The sequence below is a fragment of the Anabrus simplex genome, chromosome 8, assembly GCF_040414725.1.
Source record: "Anabrus simplex isolate iqAnaSimp1 chromosome 8, ASM4041472v1, whole genome shotgun sequence".
NCBI lineage: Eukaryota > Metazoa > Arthropoda > Insecta > Orthoptera > Tettigoniidae > Anabrus > Anabrus simplex.
Window position 1 is genome coordinate 114,267,935 of NC_090272.1, and position 20,519 is coordinate 114,288,453.

Genomic DNA, 20,519 nt, shown 5'->3' on the forward strand with positions numbered 1-20,519 from the left:
GTGGGTGGATTAGAATTGGGGTTGGATGTAGTTGTTTTAAATGTTAGTTTTTTTGTGGGTTTCTATTTATCAAAGTAATGTTTGAGAATTTTAGTTTTCTTTCGTGTTTGTCCCCAGGGATCCATCTGTTCTTCGGAAGCAGAGGCTAGGAGATTGATAGCCCTTAATGTTTTCTTTGAAAGTTCTGTTATTATTATTATTATTATTATTATTATTATTATTATTATTATTATTATTATTATTATTATTATTATTATTATTATTATTATTATTATTGCAGTTTTCTAGCAATAGGGGGATCCTATAATTCACTGTCTTTTCAATTTTTGATATCTACTGAAGAAGTTAGTAAGATTGTTGCTTTGACGTTGAGTGCCCTATGTGAAAAGTTTGTCAATATGTTTACCATCTTTATCTCCAGAGGAACTAAAGCATGAAACAAATCAGTTCCCTGAAAGACATGATTTTCCAAACTGTGTTGGGCATGTAGATGGTAAGTACATTCGAATCGTCTGCCCTAATAAGACCGGTTCTCTTTTCTTCAATTACAAAGGATATTTCTCCATTGTTTTACTTGCTGTTGTTGATGCCAACTAAAAATTAATGTTAGTAGATGGGCTCATACGGCAAAGAAGGGGAGAGTGGAATTTTTGACAAATCAGAAGTGGGTAAACAATTTGAGGCTGGAACTTTATTTCCACCTATAGGCCTACATAAGCTAACGAAGTCAGAAAGGGTACTGCCTTGCGTATTTTTCGGCGATGAAGCTTTCAGACTGCATGTTAATAAGATGAGACCCTATGCGAGAGGTAATGCAGCAGCTGATGAACGTAAAGCCATTTTCAATTATTGACTCAGCTGTGCTCGTCGAATTCCTGAAAATGCATTTGGATTGCTGGCCAAAGTTTTCAGAACCTTTCATATGCTAATCAATATACTTCCTTTACGAGTCGATTATGTCATTATAGTTTCCTGTTGCCTGCACATTTTACTCAAAGACCACTACCTCGAAACTCGTGGAAAAGCAAATTATGAATCTGACAGTTCAAGACCTTCCAATAGAAAATGTCATTGGGCTGGCTGGGACTGGTGGAGTTGCAAACCACGATGGGTTTTCAGTGAGAGATTCATTCACAAGCTTCTTTTCTAGAGAGGGTACTGTAAATGTGGTGCTGAACAAGACCCAAGCCACCTACTTATCCGTCCCCTCCTGGGCAACCCATGCACGTCACAAAGATGTTTCTGGACGAAACAGCAAGGCCATCGCAGCTGCAGTTTTTTGGAAATAATGACCGGGAACGGAAAGGAAATGAACGATTGAGCACAGAATATTCCGATTTCGATTCTGGTGTCCAAGGGTGGCGCAACAAGTGGCATTTCAGACTATAAAACAATGACTGATCGTTAACGTAAAAGACTATATCTAGTCCACAATTACTTGTAATTTATTCTAATGCCTGTACTGATTTATCACTCCCTGTACAATTTAGATTAAGTATTGACACTGTTTACAATGCTAGGATCATTTATATTAAACTGTCACTGTTCTGTTTCAGAGAAGCCCTATCAAAAGACATAAAAGTGGATTTGCTCGGTTGCTCTTATTTGAATTGAATTTCGACATACTTGCACATTGTTTTCAGAACCAAACACGAAACGCTTCCACGAAATTTTCACTACTGTACACACACACTCACACTCACACACACACACACACACACACACACACACACACACACACACACACACACACACACACACACACACACACACACACACACACACACACACACACACAATGAACTCTAAATACTAAATCATCTTGCTGCATACGAATATTTTCTAGCAACAGCGTAATAAAATAACTGATAGCCTCATGCCGTCGGCGCTTTATTTGTGAGAGATTTCATGGCAGGTAGTCACTTTTGGGGGAGGGGCTATATCAACTCTTAAATCTGTCTCTATCTTCAGACAAATCCCTTTCGTGAATGGAGAGCATTAATTACAGTAGAGGAATGAACAGAAACCGTCCAGATACTTTTTGTACCGAGCTCGATAGCTGGAGTCGCTTAACTGCGGCCAGTATCCAGTATTCGGGAGATAGTAGGTTCGAACCCCACTATCGGCAGCCCTGAAAATGGTTTTCCGTGGTTTCCCATTTTCACACCAGGCAAATGCTGGGGCTGTACCTTAATCAAGGCCACGGCGCTTCCTTCCCACTCCTAGCCCTTCCCTGTCCTATCGTCGCCATAAAACCTATCTGTGTCGGTGCGACGTAAAGCAACTAGCAAAAAAAAAAAAAAGGTACTTGTTGTTATTCTTCTTCTTCTACCACTTTTCTCACACCTGTGGGGTGGCTGGTGCGAACTGTGCCGCATATGATGATTTGTCCCTGTTTTACGGCCGGATACTCTTCCTGTTGTCATCCTTATATGGAGTGTTGTAATCACTATTGCGTATTTCTGTGGTGGTTGGTAGTGTGGCGTATTTTCTGAATATGAAAAGGAGAGTGTTGGTACAGACACAAACATCCAGTTCTCCAGGCAGAATAATTATTAATAACTAGCAAATATACCCGTGCTTCGCTACGGTATTCTATCATTGTATTCGAATATCGAAGTAAATACTGTACATACAGTAAATAAGATTGTTTTAAAATGGCATGTCTCTTAGCGTAATCCGAGAAACAGCATAGTGAGGTTCCCAATACGGTGTTTCCAATGTAAAGTGCTTGTTACGGATTTGTGATGATAACGGCAGGCTCACTTGCCTACTGCCATTCACAATCGAGTGTGGAAGTTTTCATTATAATTGCAGGCCCCATCGCCTACTGCGCTGTCACAATCGATTTGGAAGTTTTCGTTACAATGGCAGGCCCCCTTTCCTACTTCCAGACAGATTGCAGTTTTCATTAGAATGTTTGGCAACTTCCCTACTACCAGTCGAAATTGAGTTGTGCAGTTATAATTATAATGACAGGCCCCTTTTCCTACAGCCAGCCAGCTTACTACCAGTCACACCAAATTGGTGAGTTTCCGTCAAAATAGCAGGCCACTATGCCTAATACCAGTCACATTTTAGATGGATACATTTGTTTATAAGGGCGGGTACCCTTGCCTACAGCCAAACACAATCGGGTAGGGGACTTTTAAACAACAATGCATGCTCCCTTGCCTTCTGCAAGTCAAATCGAGAAGTGAATTATTCACTACAATGGTAGGCCTTCCTTACTAATGCCAGTTACACAGGTGTTGGAGAAGGACCCCATTCCTATTGCCAGTCAAAGTCGGTGTGGGGAGTACTGATTACAATAGCAGACACACCCTTTCTCGATCGCTACAACACGACATCAGTGAATATATATAGGTCGACATACGAAAGTATATGCATGCTTAAAATATTGCAGACTTTCATTTACAGATTGACTGCTGCAAAACGGTACGTCATATCGACAAAGGATTGTACCGTACGACGTCAGATTTAGCGGCCTAAATGGCTAGTCGTATTATATCTGATCTATTCATGGGTCAGATTGAGTTAGAAACGTTGAATAGGGTAAAAAAAAATTATCTCACATTGCATTACTTTTCAGATAATTATGTGACAGCTACATACATAGCATTTGGCTCACATATGGCTACTGGGTGGGCCAATTTTCGTGTATGGTTTGATGATTCTATCTCTCTTATAAGTGATTGAAAGTATGAATTATCCATGTGAAAAGTCCAAATTTACTTAACATCGAGAAATAGACAAAAATCAAACGTAAAAGGGATACAGATACAACAAAAAGGTCATAAGACCAAGGTTGTAGATCACTCCAAATTGAACGGAGATTGTGCCTTCCCTTATGTGCTAGGACTTCGCGAAGATCTGCACCATCATTAAAATTGCCTCCATATTTCGATATTCTTCGGGGAAAAGAGTGAAAAATTTAAAGCTCTTGGAAATGTTCTGGCCGTTACAGGCTAAAACGTATAATTTTGCCAAATTTCTGTTTTCTTGTTCGTCTGGCGGATTATGCCGCAATGTGGATTTTGGGCGAGGAGGGTTAAAATTAGGACTTTCAGGAAACTAAACCAAAAAATTCTGCAGAGGGTTGTTATTATTACCCCTTAAACGCGTAGCTGTGCGAACATTTCGCCAAAATAGTCAATGTACAGGCACACAGTCGTTAGGATTTTACTTATATAGATAAATAAGGAATCTGCTCCAAGTACAACACCTTTCGGTCTATGTCTGCTGGACTTACCCTGCAAAACCGACCATTCATGATATCTCCCTTATTAATCTTTCTGACGAGAAAATACACATGAAAAAAAGTTTTAGAAATGGATTTCCAACATATTTGGTCGATTTCCAGTCAGGTTGGTCATGTAGGTTTACTGTATATATTGTGGAAGAGTAAATTCACCATTTCGGTTCCCTATAAACTGCCAGTCCATTCCAGGAACAGGAAATGTTATTGACCTTTAAAATCTACCTTTGGAAAGGTGAATGCTAAATATAAAGTTTGGTTCAAATATATTCAATAGTTTTCAAGTTGTAAGAAATACGCTCAACACGCGCCCATTCTTAAGTTAAGTCCGGTTAATGATCTCTCTTACCGAAATGATGCACATGAGAAAAAAAGTTTAAAAATTAATTTCCATAAAGCAGGTAGATTTCTATTAAGTTTGGTTGTGTACATTTTGTGTGAGTGCAAAATCACGGTTTCGGTTTCGTAAAAACCCCCGAGTTATTTCATGGATTTAGAAACAGTACTTGCCCTGAAACCTACCCAAGGACAGGTGGATTCTAAATATGAATTTTGGTGGAAATATATCCAGTAGTTTCCAAGTTATAGACAAACAGACAAACAGAAAAACAGACACCAAAGCTAAAAGTATGCAGATGGTCATTATTACACCTGAAACGGATAACTGTACAGAAATGTCGCCAAAATAGTCAATGTACAGACACACTCTAGAAGTGCAGACCTTTATTTCGAGAATTACTGCTTTGAAACTCTGCGACATATCTGCAAACGGACCTCACCATCAGACGCCTCTTTCAGTGTTCTACATGGTTGGTCCCATGACATCTTCTCGTATCTCCTATATTTATGGGTTAGATAGAGTTAGAATCATTAGGTGTGAAATTTTGTACAGTTATATTTGTGATACTCATGTGACAGATAGAATCATAAAATTTGGCTATCACATTGCCACTGGTCATGCCAATGTGCGTGCCGAATGTCATGATTCTATCTTTCCTATAAGTGTGCCAAATTAATGTTAACATATACGTGTGAAAGTACAAAATTAACTTGAAATCGAGAAATACAGCTCTATTTAACGTATAAGGAATAGAAATACGATAAAAAGTCATAGGACCAAAGTTGTAGATCTCTCCAAAATGAAACGCGATTGTGCTTTCTGATTTGTGATAAGACTTACAGATTAGCCACCAATTATCCCGAAACGAAGGTGTGCACCGTCGTTAAAATTGCATCCATATTTCGATATTTTCCGGGGCTGAAAGTTATACATTTGCATAGCTTATAATATTTCCTCAAAGGAAAGAGTGTCAAGCTTTCGGGATTAGCACTCGCATACTTACGCTGTAATAAAGGAAGAAAATAATTCAGTAAAGGAAGTTGGAATTAATAGAAAATGGATTAAAACTGAGGACAGCCGGATGACGACAAATATGTAAATACCAAGTGAATGTATTGGAAAATCAAATGCCCCTCAATAAATTATGCTGGTGTGAGTTATGGATATAAGAAAGAGGTAACTGAGGAGAAATTTAGGAGCAAGCATTCTTAGGTCAACAGATAAGATGACTAATGGTGTTATTACTTAAGCTATTCGAGGACGGTTATAAACTCCAACGATATTCCGCCAATATCCCGCAGAATGGCCGATTGACGCCCTCTCTTGCCTTCTATCCAAGGAACAACCATGAATTTAAAGGTATGATGAGGAAAATGGCAATACGTTACTTCCCTGCTGGCAAGCAGTCAGAGACGTGTACGTTCGTTGTCGGTCTGTCGGTCACACACGCAGACCATGATACCCGCAGAAAATAGTAAATTTCTCCGTCATTTGAATAGTAAGGTAAATTATGAACATAACGAAAGTTGTTTATAATGAAGAGACGTTTCACATACGGTCCACGGAGTTTACAGGAAATCAATAGTATAAGAGAAAATGGAGGAAAACCGTTCTGGTTTTCCTATAAATCCCCGTCTAATCAAAGATTTTAAAATGAAATGCATATAGAAACCTTCCTCGGGGTGAGTATACTCCAAATATGAAGTTTGGTTAAAATCTATCCAGCCGTTTTGCCGTGATGGTGGAACAAACAAACAAACAGACAAACAGACACGAAAAGTAAAAACCACCGATTCGGTCTTGAGTTGACCTAAAACGGATAAATATCTGAAAAATAGGCAAAACAAACGAAATCACAGACAGCGGACCCCTACAACTTTATTTATAAGATAATGTTTTTGGCTTTACGTCCCACTGACTACTATTTTGCGGTTTTCGGAGACGCCTTGGTGCCGGAATGTAGTCCCGCAGGAGTTGTTTTACGTGCCAGTAAATCTATCGACACGAGGCTGGCGAATTTGAGCACCTTCAAATACCACCGGGCTGAGCCAGGATCGAACCTGCCAAGTTGGGGTCAGAAGGCCAGCGCCTCAACCATCTGACCCACAAATCCCGGCTATAATTAATAATTAAAATACCCGATCCGCCCAGGAATCGGACCCGTGACTCTCTGAACCGAAAGGCATCAGCCAAAGAGTCGAACATTCTGATACTTGTTGAATCCTGAAAAATATTTCAGGAGTACTGTAGCCGGGAAGTGAATAGGAAATATTGTTAGAGTAAGTAACACGTCTTGTAATGGAATCAAGAATAAAGGTCACAGCGAGGAAAGGCAAAATGATACATGTAAATTATGTGTGCTCATGGTGGGCTACTTGTTAAAGGGGTACAGTGAATATCTTGAAGACGTGCTCAATTGAAAATAAGAAATCTTTCTAGTGACATCTCAGATTTCATAAGTCAGCGGCAATGAAACAAGGCATGCAACATGTTAATGGTTGACGTTGAGAAAGTGAAAGTAAAATGGAAAACGCATCAAAAAGTTGCAAGAGCAGATGAAATTGGCTTAGAAATTATAAACAATTATGACTGGCCTAAGGTGAGGTGTTTTCATATAACACTAGAAGTAGTTTTAACCGCATGTACAGGTTGGACCATTTAATAGTGCGAATTAACTCACAACGATTACGTTGAGAAAGAAAAGGTTTCAATACCCATGCAACAAGTAGTTTCGTCCCTGTTTTGCCAAAACGGCGAATGTGACAATGCTCTTCCTATGCATTATTTCCCCTAAGATTGGTCACACCGGCCAGCCACAAATCGGTATGCAGTCCATTAGGACAATTTTCGTTGAGTTCATTTTCCCATGCCCTTTCCTGTCCCATCGTCGCCATGAGACCTATTTGTGTCGGTGCGACGTAAAGCCCCTAGCAAAATAATAATAATAATAATAATAATAATAATAATAATAATAATAATAATAATAATAATAATAATAATGTTATTCTAAAATTGCAGATATTGAAAAGCAAGAACGTAAAATTCTAGGAAATATTTTCTTCCCCATACAAGAAAAAGAAATTTGGATCAAAAGGCGAGCTGCAGACCTCTATAGTCACACATATACTTCTATCGGGCAGATGACCTAGATGTTAGGCCCCTTAAAAACAAGCGATAGTTTCATCAATATTGTACGAAGGAGCTGTTACTCAATCATTTCCCAACTCTGATTATTCGTGCTATTGATTGAAACTTCGTCATATACCTAATATTATGTATTAAAAACCTTTTATTGACTGGCGATTTATACATATCTCGATTTAAACACGTTCCTACATTTCTTATTCTCCTATATTCTATTTTTTTTTTTTTTTTTTTTTTTTGCTAGGGGCTTTATGTCGCACCGACACAGATAGGTCTCATGGCGACGATGGGATAGGAAAGGCCTAGGAGTTGGAAGGAAGCGGCCGTGGCCTTAATTAAGGTACAGCCCAAGCATTTACCTGGTGTGAAAATGGGAAACCACGGAAAACCATCTTCAGGGCTGCCGATAGTGGGATTCGAACCTACTATTTCCCGGATGCAAGCTCACAGCCGCGCGCCTCTTCGCGCACGGCCAACTCGCCCGGTCTATATTCTATTAAGGTGACAATATTATTATTATTATTATTATTATTATTATTATTATTATTATTATTAGTAAATACAACACAATTGAGAAATATCCCGGTGGCAATGGTCACTTCCAGTGGTGTGATAATAAAGTAAAGTTAACATAATTACCCAACGAACGAACGAACGAACGAACGAACGAACGAACGAACGAACGAACGAACGAACGAACGAACGAACGAACGAACGAACCAACGAACAAACACACACACTCACACAAACAAAGAAACAAACAACAAGACCAAAACAAGCAATTTCATAGAAAGAAAATATTACAAGAAATACTATTAGTTTAACATTCTGAATCCAGCATTATCATATACAAATTCACACACAACTTAAGTATTTCCAATGCTTAACACTACGGCTTACAATACTAGAGGTTGAGCTTACAACTAGCTTAACATTATGACTGGTAATAAAGTGAAGTTAAACCATAATTACCCTACTACAACAACAACAACAACAACAACAAGAGTTCAACAAGCAATTCCATGGAAACACTACTAGTTTAACTTTTTAAATCTAGCGTCATTATAAATACAAACAGGAAGTATCAAAGATAAATTACTGTATTTCTTCTTCCTTTCGTAATCCGTTCACCTTCATGGGTTGGCTTTTCCTTCGGACTCAGCGAGGAATCCCACCTCTACCGCCTCAAGGGCAGTGCCCAGAAGCATGAGACTTTAGGTCGTGGAATACAACTGGAAAGGAGGACCAATACCTCGCCCAGGCGGCCTCACCTGCTATGCTGAAAAGAGGCCTTGTGGCGGCGGGTTGGTGGGAAGATTGGAAGGAATAGACAAGGAAGAGGGAAGAAAGCGGCCGTGGCCTTCAGTTAGGTACCATCCCGGCATTTGCCTGGAGGAGAAGTGGGAAACCACTGAAAACAACTTCGAGGAATTGCTGCGGTAAGAATCGAACCTCCCTCTACTCAGTTGACTTCCCAAAGCTGAATAGACCCCGTCCCAGACCTCGTACCACTTTTCAAATTTCGTGGCAGACCCGCGAATCGAACCTGGGCCTTCACGGGTTGCAGCTAATCATATCAACCACTACACCACAGAGGCGGTCTGTTGCTTTATTTATTTATTTATTTATTTATTTATTTATTTATTTATTTATTTATTTATTTATAGTTAGTACCGAGTGAGTTGGCCGTGCGGTTTGGGTCACGTAGCCTTAAGCTGTATTCGGGAGATGGTGGGTTCGAATCCCACTGCCGGCAGCCCTGAGGAAGGGTTTCCGAGATTTCATATTTTCACACCAGGCAAATGCAGGTGCTGTACCTTGATTAAGGCCACGAGTGTTACCTTTCGAATCCAAGTCCTCTCCCATCTTTGCCTCGCCGAAAATATTTGATGTGAGTGTGACATTAAAGCACTGGCAAAATAAATAAATAAATAAATAAATAAATAAATAAATAAATAAATAAATAAATAAATAAATAAATAAATAAATAAATAAATAAATAAATAAATAAATAAATAAATAAATAAATAAATAAATAAATAAATAAATAAATAAATAATAAATAAATAAATAGTATTAAAAGTCGTTACCTCTGAACATGTTTAACATGTAATTATTTCCAATGTTTTAAATATTATTATTATTATTATTATTATTACTATTATTATTATTATTATTATTATTATTATTATTATTATTATTATTACTTATTACTTATTTTTGTGATGCGTTCCCCATCATGATGCTGCTCCTAGACTGCAGCCTAGCCAGGCTACCAATAAATCTTAACCCTGACTGGGTCGTAACGAAGAAACTACATTACCTATAGCTTTCATTCGCACGCTGGTCTTGGCTCTAAGGGTAGAGTACTTGGTATGAAAACCGTGCTAAAATATTTCGACCTTCGCCTTTTATTCAATGTCTTTGAAGGAAGGTCACTGCTTCCGGATTGTATCCTTCCGTGCACAGGACTGTTGGTCAGCGTGCGTTGGTCAGAAACAGCGAGAAGAGCAAACTTTCTGAGTCGTCGTTTGAGACCACTTCACTAATACCAAATGCTAACTTGCAAAATTTCAATATATGGCGCCTCTTCAAAGATACTCTTGTGTTTGGAACTGACTCACTCATGATTCACACTGTAGGATGAATGGGATTCTCGGATGGATACTTAACGAGAGCCTTCCGGCGTTCTGTGTACGTGACCGAAGTTCCAAACTTGTTGCCTACATCCCATCCATTACTGCGCAGAACTGCTCAGTGTAAACACTTTCCTGAGAAATATGTGTACCTGAGGGAAACTGAGGAATATTTGTTCAAATATAATAAACAACAGGGGCCGATGACCTTTATGTTAAGCCACATAAAACAACAGTCATCAATATCAAATAATAATAATAATAATAATAATAATAATAATAATAATAATAATAATAATAATAATAATAATAATAATAATAATAATAATAATTGTACCGGGCGGTACATCTCCACGCCGCTAATTTAAAATGTGCGCCAGTTGAAAATCCTCTGCTGGAGGAAGTCTGAACTTTATCTACGGTATTAATTTTCTACTTTCTCAGAAGATGTCAACCTGGAAATTTTGGAGTTTTTGAACTGTGTCATTTTCGACGTATTTTTGTTTTGCTTGTAGTAAGAAGTGTGAACTTTCTCTTCTAGAGGACACTACTGAAAAACTACAATGGTGCACCCTAGTGCGATGTGAAAGAACTATTTTTTGGAGAAATTTTTATTTCAAAAGTTTGTTTCTTGTTAAATTTCTTTCTGTTATTGTTTAAGTTGGCTGTATACCCCTCTCTTTCCCCTTGTTTTGTATTTAGCCAATCCCGAATTTCTTTAATTAATTTCTGACCAATCTGATGTATCTTCCCCCAACTTGAATATGTTGCTATACCCTACCCAATAAAGTGATTGTGGGCGGGTGTTTTCTTCCCTAAAACGCCTCGAACTTTCCGCGAGAGTATATAAACTGCTGATTTTTGGGTCTCTGCGCCACTTCTGTACCATCTCTCAGTGTGTAAAGTACATAGCAGGGGGCGGGTAGCGCCTCTTTCTTCGGCAGCGGTCAACAACAAGGTAATGGCCGGTTAATAACTTCTTTCCTTGCTAGCTCAGCAGTTTAACTCTCGGGGCGGGTCCGAAGTTTTTCCATAATGTAACCTTCCTTAAAATGTAAAGACCTTTGGTATCTATTCTATCTTTCAACTACATATCGGGATAGAGAGTGCTTAACCCTCTCGAGCTCCCACTCATATTGTTTTGAGGTGAACTTATTTTTCTCAACCTATTCTTCTTTAACGTAATGTAAATTGTTTCTTTCTTAAGTCACCTCTTTAGTATGGGATTAGCCCTTGTATTAACGGCCTAGTGCCAAGTAGGTTTTAAACAAAGAGTATTAGGAGCGCAAGTTCGCCTCCTCTCAAATTGTTATTTTAGAGGTCATGTAATTTATCTTTTCTCACTTAATAGACCTCAGTAGGTTGGGTATTTTACCCCTGTGTCTATGTCCTGAGAGGACAACTTGAAGGTGGAGTTTGGTGTGGCCTTTCAGAGGCTTAAAGTTTGAGAGCGAGTTGCTCTTTCTTGAAAATTGAGTGTTGTATGCCTCGAGGAGGCTTTTCTGTGTAATTTGGAGCAAGTGCTCCTGAGCATGAATGGGGTTTTCTGCCCCTCTGTTAAAACTTATTTTGAAGTAAGGTTGGGCTGATTGCCCAAGCGTTGTGAAGTCGGGGCGCGAAGCCCAAAACCAGTAAATTGTGTAACTACATTTTGTTGACTTGCTACTCTGTACCTGCCATGTTTGTTATTTCCTTAGTTTGAAAAGAAAATATAACCTTGTTAAATTTTAAATTAATTTTACTTTCGTAGCTTGAGACCTGTTCACCACCCCGCACCTTCTTTCACCTCTATCTACCACCCAAAACACGGTAACAATAATAATAATAATAATAATAATAATAATAATAATAATAATAATAATAATAATAGTAATAATAATAATAATAATAATAATAATAATAATAATAATAATAATAATAATAATAATAATAATAGTATTTGTTTTACTTCGTCCCGACTCAAAGAGGTATTATGGCGACGACGGGAAAAGAAAGGAGTGGGTCTGGGAACGAAGCGACCGTGCCTGATGTGGAAATGAGAAACCACGGAAAACCATCTTCAAGGCTGCCAACAGTGAGTAAAGTTCAGCGAGCTCGATAGCTGCAGTCGCTTAAGTGCGGCCAGTATCCAGTATTCGGGAGATAGCGGGTTTGAACCCCACTGTCGGCCTCCCTGAAGATGTTTTTCCGTGGTTTCCTATTTTCACACTAGGCAAATGCTGGGGCTGTAGCTTAATTAAGGCCACGGCCTTTTCCTTCCCACTCCTAGACCTTTCCTATCCCATCGTCGTCATAAGAGCTGTCTGTGTCGGTGCGACGTAAAGCCAATTGTAAAAAAAAGAAAAAGAAAAAAAAGAAAGGTCCGCCACTTTTCCACTGCTTGGTGGGCTCATGAGTGCAATGTGTGTGTCACACACGATGACTTGGCTCAGTTTTCGAGCCGGGTGCCGTTCCTGACGGGAATCTTATGTGAAGGGATAGAGCCTATTCAATTATAACGCGGTTTCGCTGTGTTTGCTCGTATGGTGTGTTGTGTTGTGTTGTGTTGTGTTGTGTTGTGTTGTGTTGTGTTGTGTTGTGTTGTGTTGTGTTGAAATCGCTAGCCCTGTCGAGCGTCGAACCAAAGCCTTCTGAACCGAAAGCCGCTAGGATGATCATTCAGTCAAGGAGCTGGACAGTAATAATAATAATAATAATAATAATAATAATAATAATAATAATAATAATAATAATATAATTTAAAAAAATGAAAAAATATATTGGAACAGTCGTGTTCCACTGAGGTATACATCTGGGAAGCGAAGCAAAGTCCTCACAAAACGTAAAATTCTCCAGAAATTTGCCTTCTTTTCATAGAATAAACTCAAAGTATGTGAGTGTTTTGCGTCTTTTTATGTACCCCCACTTGCTATGTTGCCTGCTCTTAGTATATTGACACTGCTCCGTGATTTAAAGGTGGCTTTCAATAGTCTTAAAGGCACCTTAACCACCAGCGTCTTGGGGAGGTGTGGCAATCCAATTGATGAGCCCACTGTCACAATGAGGTGAAAAGCTGTTAATTTCATGATTGAAAAGTGGTTAAGAGCTTTAGTACTAGTACTAATACAATATTCTCAAACGGAGAAATTAAATTATGCTTCACTTCTAGGTAGGTAAAGACAAAGACAAAGACACCTCCGTACAGGCCATGAAGGCCCTTGGAAGAGTGGAAGGTAAAGGCTTCCACCATTGTTAAACGCGGCACGTGATGGGGTAGAGTGGTTAGCTCTACGCCCGGGCGCCTTTGCCCCCAGGAATTAACCTGGTACACATTTTTGGTGTAGGGTGAGTGAACCTCAGGGCCATATGCACCTCCGGAAGTGGAAATCTCGTTTCTTAAATATTACCACTTCCTGACGGGGATTCGAACCCACGTCTTTCCCGGCGAACCGATCACGCCTTTACCGCCTCGACCAGGCAGCCCTCCTTCTAGGTAGGTACCGTACCGATTTTTTTAAATACAATATCTATAATTCTAGAAGAAATTTAGATACGTATCAACATTTACTCATAAAGTGAACGGGATACAAACAGTGTCCTTGCTGGCGAGATGCTGGTGACAACGCCAGTAAACTAATGCCGTCGTCAGAACGCGCACGGTGGTGATCAAGTTTGACTCTGTAACGGCATGAAAGCTCAACGGGGTACCTAGTTCACCATCAACCATCGGAAAATATTAACCTTGAGGTGAAGTCGATATCACTTTTATGTAAATCCGTCTCCCTGCGTTTTTCACGGGTAAAATGCAATTCTGAATTAAGTGGCAAAAACCTAAGAATATTTCGCTCTGAAAACTTGAAACAAGTAAGAATGTTGTGAATAATAAGATTGTTTTACTCGAACTCACTCTCCTGTCAGCGTAGTGCTGGTGGTGATAATTATTTTAAAGGGAAGTACAACTGTTCAAACATCTTCATGATGATGATGATGATGATGTGAATTTGGCCCTGTTTTACGGCCTGATGCCCTTCCTGACCCAACCCTATATGGAGGGATCTAATCACTATTGCGTGTTTCTGTGGTGGTCGGTAATGTGGTATGTCGTCTGAATATGAAGAGGGGAGTGTTGGAACGGACACAAACACCCAGTCCCAGAGCCAGAAGAATTAATCAGAAGCGATTAAAATCCCCGACCCTGCCGGGAATCGAATCCGGGACCCTTTGAACCGAAGGCCAGTACGCTGACAATTCAGCCAACGAGTCGGACTAGTCGACTATCCTCTATTAACATTAATCAGAGGAAATAAACGGAAGGGATCTGATACTTCGAAAAATGAAGGTATCGGCCAAAGAAGGGAAAGGCCCACGAAGGGCGTGAAAACGAAAGTCTCCTTAGGCCTCGAATGCCCCAATACCGCTGCGGTCAGAAAATAACAAGAGTTGACCAAGGGAAGTCGGATATGATAGAAGGAAGTGAGGAGCCTGGCACAAGTAAGTGGAATAAATGCCAGAACTCAGTGCAGGGCCCCATGGTCGCCAACCCAACCCACTGTCCCAAGTTGAGAGCCCCTGGGGCCTCTTTTAGTTGCCTCTTACGACAGGAAGGGATACCATGGATGTACTCTACTCTACCGTCTCCACCCACTCTGTGGAACGATTTCTTGTTTTCTGGTAGACATTCTGTCATCATTTGTTCTCACAGCTCTTCACATCATTCACATTCGGTTCCATGACTAAATGATTTGCTGGCTGGTCTATGGTCCAAGAGTTACCGGGTTCTATTCCCGACCGGGTCGGGGAGTTTAACCTTCATTGGTTAATTCCGATGGCTCGGGGCTGCGTGGGTGCACCGTCGTCAGCATTAGAATTCATCACATGTAAAACTTCATCCCCACAGAAGCGCAGATCGCCTGTAGGAGTCATCTCGAAAGATCTACACCAAGCCTCTCCGAAAGCATCGCGCCTTTAACAATATTCACGATGATAACCGTCTCCATGCTTCATGGCGTTGTATTTCTTGCGTGGAAGTGTTTGTTTCAGCATGCGCATATAATACTGTCACACTCTTCTAATCTTCCTCCCTTGAAGCAAGGTTCAAACTGTCTGACGCAGCCAGTACTACATTCTTCCTATCGTGGCATATCGTAGGCGCACAGTTTTGCAGAAATTTTATCATCCGTTGAATATCAACACTAGCCAAGGTTTACCGGTTGTGCATACTACGGAGGTCAGACCCTTTTACCGTCCTCTTCGTCCTATTCTAAATATGTTAATATTCGTCATTCACTTGCTTATTGTTTCCTCTAAGATTACACGTCTGGCTGAGTACAGTATAATTTTCAGACTTCTATCAGCGGTAAATATCTCATATGTTCGTACTAAGGCGATAATTACGTGTGTTAAGATAACACCTACAGCACTGTAGAAAACAATTATTTGTATTCATGTATAGAACGTGCTGATACCTTACCATGCCTAGATCCTCCGGCTGCGCCAATAATTTCAACCTATCCTGCCCGACCCTCCTAATCACATTTGACTTTGATGAAGCTTGTGATTCCTTCTGGCACCCCGCTCTAATCTTCAAGCTACATCCATTTATATTTCCAGTCTCTCATATCCGGTTTTTACCCTGTTTTTTTTTATATATATATTTTTTATTGTCAACATAGTATATTCCGATACATTTAATTCAAATACAATATACTTCAAAAGAGAAGATTGCTAGACAATAAACACACACCTTTTGTGAGTCAATGACTAACTGGAGTATTCTATGCCAGTGAAAACAAATATACAATAAGTGAATAACTCACACTCCTTGCCGACAATCACACACACCAACCAACAATTGTCACAGTAATAGGAGCTAGAGAAGTAAGAAATGAAACAAGCTAAACCATAGAACTCGTGCACCACTGTATAAGTTCGCGTAGTAAAATAACACTCTTGTGACCGAGAGAGAAGTTTTAGTAGTTACACTATTCACACAGTTACATTGTTAGATGACTGCTACCAGTTTATTAATAAAGTCCCCAATATAGAGCTTCTTCTGAGGGGACGCGAGGGCTTTGTATACACTAACACTGATGTCGGCGAAGAGCTCTTGTTTGGTGTAGGGTCTTTTGGCTTGTAACACACAATGTACATAAGTGCCTAAGAGGACCACTACATTATTATTTAGCTGAACCGGTCGCAAGCTAAAGGTAGGTCGAATTGTCCATTCAGAGGCAATATAAATCTTGGGCTCATTTATGATAGAATGTAGTTTTACTTTAAATTCACTCCACACTTGTTGGGTGACGTCACATTCCGTCAGTCTATGTTGGATTGTATCCCTAGGAGCTCGGCAAAATCCACAGGCGGCGTTGTCCTGCATATGGATGCGATGGAGGTTGCTATTTGTAGGAATGATATCATGAACTACCTTATACCACGTATCACATATTATTTGAGGGAGAATGCGATTTGAGATGTTCCGCCAGACTCGGTACCAGTTTATTAACATCGCTGTCCGAACTATTTTCGGGGCTTGATACTGCTGTGTATGCACATACGTATAAAGTTTCTTCGTAGTTATGTCTGGAGATAGGAGAAGACCACGGGGAACGTAGCTCATCTCACATCGCATATACAGTGCATGTGGCGCGTGGTGGTGGATATCGTAAAATGCTGGCGGGTTCTTAATCTCTTCCGGGATATACATTCCCAGTAAAAAATTGCCGGTTCTGCGGTTGTCCGCTGCTTGCATCATTCTGAGATTCCGTAACAAGAAGAGCACTTTACTTTTAAGCTGTACATCAATAAGACCAAGACCTCCTTCAGATTTAGCTAGCATGAGTGTAGGTCGTGCGACGCGGAAAAGTGATCCTTGCCAGATATACCAGCCTACTGCTGAAACTATACGGATGTTAACTACTCTTGGCATTGGTAAAATTTGGCTTAAATACCAGATTTTGCTTAGACCATATATATTGACATATTGCACTCGTTGTTGTAACACCACGAATTTATATTTAACTTGGTGAAGTATACTTTTCACCGATGCAAGGGCAAGGGACCAATTTTTTTTAATCATCTGATGTATGCTATAACAGAACTGGATGCCGAGTATCTTAATCTCATCAGTTATCTGCATCCATGAGGGAACATTTTCGGAAGTCCTGCTTCGATACCCTATCCGCATAGTTTTAGTTTTTTGGAAGTTGAGATGTGCACCGGAATATTGTCCATAAGTGTCGAGCTCGGTGAAAAGACGCTGGTAGTCAGCATTGCGATCCAGAATTAATGTGACATCGTCAGCGTAGACAAAGACGTCGATCATACCAGGGGGGAAGGTACGTAATACATTGACAATAAAGGGTTCCAAGGATAGCACAAAAAGCATCATCGATAAGGGACAACCTTGCCGTACTCCTCTTGTAATTTTGATAGGGTTTGAAAGGTAACCGTTCACAGTTATTTTAGAAGAGCCGCCAGTCAGTATCTTAGCCATCAGAGTGGTAAAAGGCATAGTGAAACCTAATGCTTTAAACACTTCGATCAAATAACCATGGTTAACTCTATCAAATGCGTGATCAAAGTCCAAAGAGAGCAGCTGTCGCCGTTGCTTCTCTACGAGTGACCTACTAATAATATCGCGAATGGCACAGACAGTGTTCAAAATACTTCTTCCCTGAACAGCTCCTGACTGTTGGCTGGGGGTTACGTCTGCTAAGAAATTGTTGAGCCGTTGTTTCAAGCAGCGAGTAAGTAACTTGTAATCAAAATTGAGGAGTGTGATAGGTCTAAAGTCGGCTGGGATCATTGGTTTCCCTTTCTTTGGAATTAGAACTATTTGACCTTCCTTCATCTTTGTAATGTTCCTGTCAGGTTGTAGGGCGTTATTTAGTATCAGCACAATTTTGGCTTTGATGATTGCCCATAGCTGTACATAGAATTCCTTCCCCAGTCCATCCTTCCTGGTGATTTATGGGATGCGCTCTGCTTGATTGCTTGATATATTTCGTCTTCCGTTAACTCAGCCGTCAGACTGTCTTGTTCACGGTGCTGAATCCTTCCACGAATTCCATCGAAAAACGTGTGTCGGTGATCAAGATGGGTTACCTCGCCTTCTCCATACAAGTCTTGAAAGAAGTTTTCAGGTGTTGCTTGTATCCGTGGGTGGTCTTGAACAATATGGCCGTCCTGGGTAGTAATCTGATGAATATATTTCTGTCGCCCCCTGCGACATTCTCGAAGGAAGTGATATATGGAAGTAGCCTCTTCGCTGTTATAATGGTTGTCTCGAGCGCGAATTTTCAAACCTTCTTGGTATCTCCTGTGCAGTGTCAATAGCTGGGCTCGTACCTGCTTAATGCGCTGGTACGTTCTCGGATTGGTAGGATCTGCAGTATAGAGCTGCCGTAAACATCTGTAATAAAAGTCCGTAGTCTGGTGGAGTAGCCGTCGACGTTGGGAACTGTATGCCTTCAATAACCCTATTGTTCGAGGTTTAGCATATAACAACCACCAATCTAATATATCTCGATAGTGGTGTATATGTCGTTTCCATCTTTCCCATTCAGTGGAGAAGCGGTCCTGTAACTCCTCTTCACGCAAAATATTGCAGTTTAATTTCCATGTACCCCTTCCACGTGCCGGCCCCATAGCCGGCTGTCTGACCTTACAAATATAAGCACAGTGATTCGAAAATTCCACCGGGCATAAATGAACTTCACGGAGCTCGTCTTGTAACTGTGTACTTATGTAAATGCGGTCCAAGCGAGATGCTCCCGTGTTGTAAAAATATGTGTAGCCAGGGCTGTGGGGTTTCTTCAGTTCCCACGTATCTTTCAATTGTAAACCTTGTATCAGCGCAGCTAACGCAGGGCAGCCCTGAAAATTACCTGTTTGGTCCTTAGGCGAAAGTACTGCATTAAAATCGCCTCCAAGGATCATGTTACCGTTAAATTGTTGAAAAAGGGGTAAGATTTCTGTCGTAAAAAGGTCCTTTGTTCGAGTCTTGCGTTCGACCCCGATGGTGCATAAATATTTACTATTAATAGATCGTTAATACGAATACTAATTCCGCGAGAGTTTAGAAGCAGAACTGGATCGGTGTATTGGATGTGGTCTTTGATGTATATAGCACTACCGCGTTTGTCTTCGTTAACATTTAATATTTTCTCATATCCAGGTATTGATTGCAATTCCTCCGTAGCTACTTCTTGAAGAAGGGCAATATCAACATGCTGGTCACGCAGAAGTTGCCGGAACAGAAGTTGTTTACTAGGAGCATGGATACAGTTTATGTTAAGAGATAATATCGTGTAAGTCAGCAGCATGATCCTAAGAGGGACCATTGTATGTCGTCTTCTTAGTAATTATGGGAAAAGAAAGTGGCGAGTATTCGTCGCAGTTTTGGACCGTTGTGTTTATTGTTTACTAGCTGGCGTCCCATTCAGTAGTGTTGGCTTCATTCTATAGGTTGACATCCTGATCATTCGAGGTGACATTCCTGATCGGGCAAAAGAACAGAAGGGTGAGCGGGGGTATGCGGGTCAAGGAGGGGGGGAGGGAGAAACTATCTTCTTTCTGCAACTCTACTCCCGTGTAGACGCGGATCTCTTGTCGTGTAGGGCTTATGGGTTTCTTCCCGCCAGTGTCGTTGTGTTTTTAATTTTGGTGTGATTTTCACCATGGCGGCGTCTTTTAGTGGTGGTTCATCGACCTGTATGCTTACTGGGGTCTCTGACCCCGTGTCTTCAGTTTCCATAAGCGTAGAATTATTGCCTTCTATTTCTGCAACCCACTGCCTGCTAGTCGTCACTGGATCGGGAGTGGAGTTCTGACTCGGGGGTGGAACATTTATGTCCCCCTCCCCAGCTGTCTCTAGTACCGTAGCAGGTAATACACTCTCCACGTCAGTGTTGGTAGGTGCGCTGCTAGTTCCTTCTGGAACGTTGTTTATAATCAAGCTGTTTGTTCCTACAAGCCTGTCTATCTGTGGTTGAGTATTGGCAGATGTTTGGTATTGCTCATGTGTGTCCAGCTTTGACTGTTGTGTTTGTGGCTGTGTACACATTGCAGTTGGGGAGTCGACCCGGCTGACTGGTGTCTGCGAGACGTGAGGTGAGTCATCCGTTTGTTGTTGTTCTGCAACTTGTGGTTGGACCGGGAC